The 7,868-nt window shown below is 35.1% G+C and overlaps 1 long non-coding RNA gene across 1 annotated transcript in view; it reads left to right on the top strand.

Annotated features, from left to right (window-relative positions):
- Window positions 1-295: 295 nt before the first annotated feature.
- LOC137855212 (uncharacterized) overlaps window positions 296-7,868 on the top strand; it is a 39,786-nt gene continuing 32,213 nt past the window's right edge. Inside the window, exon 1 of the long non-coding RNA XR_011095600.1 lies at window positions 296-435. This is a non-coding gene — a long non-coding RNA (uncharacterized lncRNA). The remainder of the gene's footprint in view (window positions 436-7,868) is intronic.

The raw sequence follows: 7,868 nt of genomic DNA, 5'->3' as shown, positions 1-7,868 counted from the left end.
ATTACTAGGTATCTCTCTTACAACTTTTTCTTAAATAATTATAATGCATATAGGTAATTTTACAGGGTCTCAGAATTGTCTAGCTATCATAGATATCCCTTTTCAGAATCAGGCCAGACTTATTCCTGGAGCCATATATAGGAACTGTTACAGATTCAACTTTAAAAAAAAATGAAAGTCTTCAGCTGTTCCTATGGTAACCAATTGGCTCACTGGAGTGAGAACTACAGTACATTTTTTCAGGGCAAGTTTTAAAAACAGACTCCATGCACATTTAAATACCAAAATACTCCACTGTCACTAATAGAAGACAAATACTCTGTCTTTTGTTTGTGGTTTTTCTCTGAATCTCTTCTCTCTCTCTCTCCCTCTCTTTCTGCCTTTCCTCATGCTCCTGATGTTATTTGACAAAGCAGCTATGTGCAAGACTTTAAGGTGGGTGAACATGTGACATAGAGGTGTATCTATAAGGTATAAAATGTTGTGATAAGATGACTTTAAATAATACCTTCAAGACAAAGTTATTGTCTGATTTTTTAATTATTGTTTTCTTTTTAAATGTGTTTGAATATATAAAACTCAACTCTGTTTATTAGGTAAAGCAACTGTACTTGGGAGCTCTTGAATACAGATAGTTGATTCTTTTGTGCTGCCTAAAAAAGAATAGATTTAATCTTTGTAATCCTTATTGGTGCTCTTGATTTGGGAAAAGATAATTTTGTTCAGTGCTTCCTGGCAGTGTAATGCAATTAAAAACATCTAGATTGTTTGTGGCTCCCACTAGTATTCTGATTTGCTCCTTCTGTCCTTGGTCACTTTCTGTTCCTTGCTCTGAAATGTTATCTCCCCGCAGAAATTACACTAGTTTGAACAATTATGTCATTGATATGGACCAGAAAGGTAAACAAAACAGTAATTTATCACCTTCATGACAGCAATAGTCAGTGGTCTAATATTCTTCGTGTTCTGTAGTTCTCAATGTTGCAATTGGACAGATGGGATTTTCATTACTTTTTTTTTTTTTTTTTTTTTGTGTGTGTGTGTGGTTTACTGGTTTTGGCTGGGATAGAGTTAGTTTTCTTTGTGGTACCTCATATGGTGATGTGTTTTGGATTTATGACAAAAAAATGTGTTGATAACACTCTGATATTCTAGTTATTGCTGAGCAGAGCTTTCACAGAGTCAATGTCTTTACTGCTTCTCTCTGCTCTGTCAATGAAGAGATGGTTGTGCATAACAAGCTGGGAGGGGACATAGCCAAGACAGCAGATACAAATGGACCAAAGGGGTATCCCATACCATATGATACCATGTTGAGCAATAAAAGCTGGGGTAAAGAAGGAAAAAACAGAGGAACATTCAATGTGATGGTGTTTGTCTTCCCAAGTAATGGTTATATGTGATGAGTCCTGCTTTCCTGGAAATGGCTACATATCTGTCTGCTGGTGTGAAGCAGTTAATGAATTTCTAATTTTGTCTTGCTTGCATGTAAAGCTTTTGCTTTACCTATCATACTGTCTTTATCTCAACCCATGAGTTCTCAAACTTTTACCCTTCTGATTCTCTCCCTAGCCCCATTGTGGGGGAATGAGCAAACAGCTGTGAGGGGGTTAGCTGCCTACCAGGGTTAAGCCATAGCATGCCGGAAATGTCAACTTTTGGTACTGCACATGACGTGACAAATAGTTTCTGAACAACACTGTTAGGTAGGTGCTTATTTCTGTCAACTTTTAGAAACGTTAACAATGGTAGCTGTGGTTATAAATCTGTAAATAATGTACAAATTTTTACATCTCATGTCCACTTTTTTTATCCTCCTAAATGGCAAAGGTGTGTTTATTTTAGCACAAGAAATTTAAACCATAACTACTGTGTCATAAAAATAAAAAAATAAATGAGAGGAACAACTCATTACAATAGAATTTCATTGTTGTTAACATTAATGCCACAATCACAGAAATCTCCAAAAAAAACACTATGTGTCTGGCTTAGGATACACAAGTTTTACACAGAATCAGAGCTCAAGAATGATAGCTATTAGGTTGAACCGTGAAGGATAAGTAGAGGCAAATACCTTGTATTTGAAACATTCTATATTTAAGAATGGGCCTTATGTGGACATGGTCAGTATTTTAAAAACTGATGCACTTCTAACAAGTTTTTGGTACCTATGAATGCTAACTCTGAAATGTTGAAGGTAGGTCTATGAGCAGTTACAGGGTGTAAGGGCTTAACATTGCCCTGACAAATTTATAGATGTGGGATACAGTAATAGACAGCAGACCAGCAGCTTTAGGGATAAACAATTTATCCCCCCAGAGCAATACAGTAACAAACATAAATCAGTATTACAACTATCTGGGTCATTTCAGTAGAAGAGTTATATGGTTTGAATCAATATAAAATTCTGTAATCCAGTAATAACAGGCTAGACTCAATATCTGAGCATGCAAAGACTTATACAACAGTGGTTATCAGGCAGGCTGGCAAGAAACAGGACATGGTGTCTTCTTCAAATGAGTGACTCAAACCAGCCCACAAGCTCAGGGAATTCCAAATTTAATGACTGGACTGTCATCTATTGTTGAATTGTGTATGCACTATGTGGGTGTTCTTCTTGCTGTGGATAAGTGGAGAGCAGTGGATATTGTTTATCTTGACAGTACAAACTCTGACACTGTCTTTCATAACATCATCATAGACAAACTGACAAAATATGGGTTAGATAAGTGGGCAGTGAGGTGAGCTGAAAACTGTTGGAATGACTGCACCCAAAGTGCTGTCATCAGTGGCACAAAATCCATGTGGATATCAGTCAATAGTGATGTACCCTGGTTGTAAACACTGTGGCCAATACTGTTCCACCTCTTCATTAATGACCTGTATGATGGGACAGAGTGCACCCTCAACAGCTTTGCAGACATTACAAACTGAAAAGAGTGACTTATACACTGCATGGTTGTGCTGTCATTCAGAGGGACCTCAAGAGGCTGGAGATATAGGTAGAGAGGAATCTGATGAAGTTCAGCAAAAAAAATATGAAGTCCTTCACTGGGGGAAGAATAACCCAAAGTGCCAGTATGTGCTGAGGGTTGACCCACCTTTCCCAAGAAGCACCTAGGTGTCCTTCTGGATAACAAGATTGATCATGAACCATCACTGTCCCCTAGCAGCAAAGGTGGCCAACAGCATCCTGGGCTGCATTAGGCAAAGTATTGCCAGCAGTCTGAGGGAGATGATCTTTCCCTTCTACTCAGAACCATTGAGACCACATCTGGAGTATTGGGTCCAGTTGTGGACTCCCCAGTACGAGACTTGCACTTACTACAGTGTATGTAGCACAAGGCCATGAAAATGATCTAGCATCTGGAACATGTCACAAAACAAACTGAGCCAGCTGGGACTATTCAGCTTGGAGAACAAAAGGTTCAGAGGGGACCTGAATGTGTACGGAAGAGATTGAACAAGAGGGAGTGTGACTCTACTCAGTAGTGCCCACTGACAGGACAAGAAGCTGTGGACACAAAACATATGAAGTTCCATCTGAACACAAGCAGGTGGTCAAACATTGTAACAGATTGCACCAAGATGCTATGGCAGAGATATTCAAAACCAAACTTGATGTGGTCCTGAACAACGTACTCTAGCTGATCCTGCTTGAGCACAGAGCTTGGACTATACGATCCCAAGAGCTGCCTACCTACCCCAACCATTCTATGATTTTTTGATGTAATGACCTCAATTTGATAGAAAAGCTCAACAGAGGGTTCCTGAATTTGTCTTTTGGGCTTAAAATATCTCTATTGTTTATAAGTCCCTATTTCTACTTCAAATCTAATTCTAAATTTCTACTTCAAACTAGATTTTTCAGCTTTTGATTTGCATGTACAAGACTCCACAGACTTATGACAGGATTTATCTCATGTGAGTCTTTCAACAATTCCAAATCGGAGGGAAACAGTTTTCATAGGATATACCTATACATATAGAGATAAATATATTTTACTAAATTTAGTCTTATGTCATTCAGATATGTTGTTGTAGCTCTTGTCTTTAACACTGATTAACGAAGTAGTGTAAAATATTCTTCCAATGCAAACATATGCAAATCAACAATTAAAGGTAAGAGGGCTATTTTTGTCAAATCAATCAGATATTTTATCTATTTAAAACTGTAAAAGCATAATCTGCAATACATAATTTATGATTAACAAAGACTATTAATAATTACGTGGTAAGATGATATAGTAAGATCAGAAGTGTAATTTGTATTTGAAATGCGGAAGTTTCTTTTTATGTGTCTCCAATTAAATAGTAGGTCTGTAAAAATTATTTTCATTTTGTTCACTGTGCGTAACTGTGAGAGAAAGGACATTCTCATCCTTATGGAACAGTCTTAAATGGCCCATATTTATCCAGTAAACATAATTGTTAAATTACACAGTATAATAGCAAAGCACAAGAACAAGTCAATTATACTGAACAGCTTTTTCAAAATCTGTAACTTTCAGTATACTGCCTTATGTACAAGGTTGCCTCTTTGCTCTGGTAATAAGCTTGAAGTTCAGTGTTTCTTTTAAGAAGGACCATGTAATTACAACCTCTTTTCATGTTGAATGGCCAAAACAGCTGTACCTATACTTAGAAATTCTAGGAGAAATGCAGAAGTGGATTTTCAAAAGCACACAGTTTCCTTGTATGCTTCTACTGAAATTGCTGATAAACTCATGCGACTAGCAAGCAGATACTGTTATCCCTATTCAGGAAAATTAGTTGTCAGAGACAAATAAACCTATGCCTAGGAGATACTACTTGGATCTGGGAGGGTGATTTTGTTACTGTTCTTCCCCTTTTTATCATTCTCAGTTCAGTTAAGAATGAAGAGCAAATATAAAAATATGTTAAACAAAATTAGATTTAAAAAATATTCTTTTACAATTGTCTTATTCATAATTTTGCAACACTGTTCTAAACTATGATAACCTTTAGTGAAATGAGTAGAGCTACACTGGTGTGAAACGGGTGAGATAATAGAGTCATATCCTGTGATTTCTGTTTTCTTAAAAGATAAAATAGCGAAGTGTAAGAAAAAATCATGTAATTTCTACATAGTTTCAGTATTTCTACAAGAAATTCTGTGTAATGATGCTATATATTTTTAATTTCATAATTAGATCTTTCAAAAGTCCCTAAATTGCTGACTGAAATGCTGACTGAATTTAGAAAAAGAAAAGAAAAATAGAAAATTACAAAGGTAACCTTTTCCACCTAAAAGGAATTTGACTACAAGTGATAAAAGCAGAGGGATGTGCATATATTAAAAACAAACAGACAAACAACAAAAACTAATAAATGTGTGGATTTCTTGTTGGTATATTTTTCTATTCTTTAGATGGCAGAAAAACAGAGGAAAAGGCAATCTTATTGTACTGGAGTGCTCATAATATAAGCAACCCTTTTTGTAACTTTATATTGCTGTAGGTTTGTAATGGTCCAAGGCACTTTAATAATTAGTCTACAGGGAGCCTTAATAGAGTAGGGCAACTCTTAATTAACTTAATCCCCAGTACATGAGTTGACCATGAGACATCAAACCACATTTTACCTTGAAGGGGATGTGAACTCAGAGGAAATCTCATTTTTTAACTACAGTAGGGTTGCATTTTGTCTTTCCCTCTAGCACAGTGTGGTGTGTAGCTAAACACATTTTGCTATTCTGGCCTGTAGTATCCTAGAGCCTTTATTTTCATCAGAATTGCTAATAACTGAAGATGGCAATTTCAGCATAATTATTTTAAGACAGAAACATTATCATAGAGTGAGAGTCATATCAGTTAAAATACATAATTAAGAAGTGATTTTACTTTTTTATTATTATTATTTCTCTATTGTACTTTATTGATATTCAGAAAAGAACTGGAACTGTTTAAAATATATGGAAGATGCAGATAACATTTAACTAAAGCTTTCACAACATTTTTTAATTAGAAATATTCTATGCTCTTAGAAATATTCTATACTGTTATAATTTAATATTGAGGAAATTATTCCATTATATGATTATTCTGCAAGCATGCTTTATAGCTTTATAAGAATTTGTTTTGTATTTTATATTATATTCTTGCTTCTTATCAAGACATTTATGATGTCTTAATGGCGGGAAAAAAAAAAAAAAGAAAAAAAAAACATTCTGAAGAGAAGCAGCCAGAAGTCTTCCCATTTTCATTTTTATATTACTATTCACATCTCTGGTAGTAATATTTTTGACAAAGTGAGTGCTGATTTAGGACTATTTTACTAAGGTACCTAAGACTGCATGAAAACACTGGTTGTCACTGCATTATACGGAGTACCACTGTGGACAGCCTATTATCTGTCCCAATGTTTTGGGAAACACACAGTTTCTTAAGATACTTTCTGTTGGTATGTTAGCCAATACCTCTAATGCTACAAATAAGGTTAAAACCAGTCATATTCAGGTAAACCAAATCTCCAGCTGAACAATTGCATTGCTCATTGTCGACAAGAAAGGTATACCAAGTTAATAATTGTACAGGATCTGAATCAATGGTAGAGCTCAGGACATAAATGTGTTTGTGATAAATAATTATGTGATTTGTAGGATATTTCTTGACAAATGATTTTAAACACGATGGAAAGAATCAGAAATCTTTGTGTGTAGTGAATGAAATTAAGTAGTCAAAAATGATATTATTAGCAAAAATGAACATGTTTGTTCTAGTTATTACAATATTTTTTTTCTCATTAAACCACTTTGTTTTTATTCAGTACTGTTGTATGTATTCAAAAGCACAGTATTTCTTAGTGAATTTTCTTTTACTATTAATCCTCTTAAAAAAAAATAAATCAATCTTCAAATATCTTGGTATAGTCAGGTTAATTTCCATAGCTATAAATCCTTTATAACAAATGAGTTTTAATTAGTCCCTTTACTTGGCCATGTACAAAGGGAAGGAATCAACTTGCAATCCATCTATTGTTAGGTTATAGTGAATTAAAAAGTCCCATATGTTTAAGATGTTCAGGTTAGTATCCTTCCAACTTAATAGATACAAACTGATGAATTTCAAAGTGGTTTTCAAGTGTTTGTTTCTGTTTCAAAATAAAGCACAGTTTTCTGAAGCTCACTGAGGTGAAAGAACAGTAGAAAATAATTCCAAAGAAATCCAAGTATGTACACTGCTACAAACTGAAACAAAATCTCCAAACAAATGTCCCTAAACTTAGACCACCTGAAACTTCTTCCAACCTATTCTTATTTGGAGTATAAAATCAAAAGATACTTGGTACTGGGTCCAGCTGCATTCAGGAGTCAAAGAGAATTCATTAATCTTTAATCTGTTCTGTATTTTGCCATTTGTTTGTAGTCTCATAGTACATACAGTTCAGGTTGAAAGATACCTCAGAACGTCATCCAATCAAACCTTGGGCTCAAAATAAGACCAGACCAGGTTTCCCTGCTTTTTGTCCAGTCAAGTTTGGAAAACCTCCATGGATGGAGACTGTACAACTTCTCTGGCAAGCCTGTTCTACTGCTTCATTGTTCTTTATGAGTAAGAAGTTTCTCTTGTCTCATAATGTTTATCTGAAATTTTATGTTTGATTTTACTGAGACCATTGAAAAGAAAAGAAACAGTAGGCACATTATGTGGAATTTTTTATATGACACTAAAAAACAACCTGAAGTGACCGAGTCCTTCAGAAAGTCAGCAATGTAGTAAAATTAGCTGGAACACACAGGATGTAAGAAGGTGTTAAGGGAGCTGGGTTTAGGAAGGAAGGCTAAGAGGGGAGTTTATTGTTCTCTTTGGTTGCCTAGCAGAAAGTTATAGAGATGAAAGAATCGG

This window comes from Anas acuta, chromosome 4 (assembly GCF_963932015.1).
Source record: "Anas acuta chromosome 4, bAnaAcu1.1, whole genome shotgun sequence".
Taxonomy (NCBI): Eukaryota; Metazoa; Chordata; class Aves; order Anseriformes; family Anatidae; genus Anas; species Anas acuta.
This window is presented reverse-complemented; position numbering and strand designations above follow the sequence as displayed.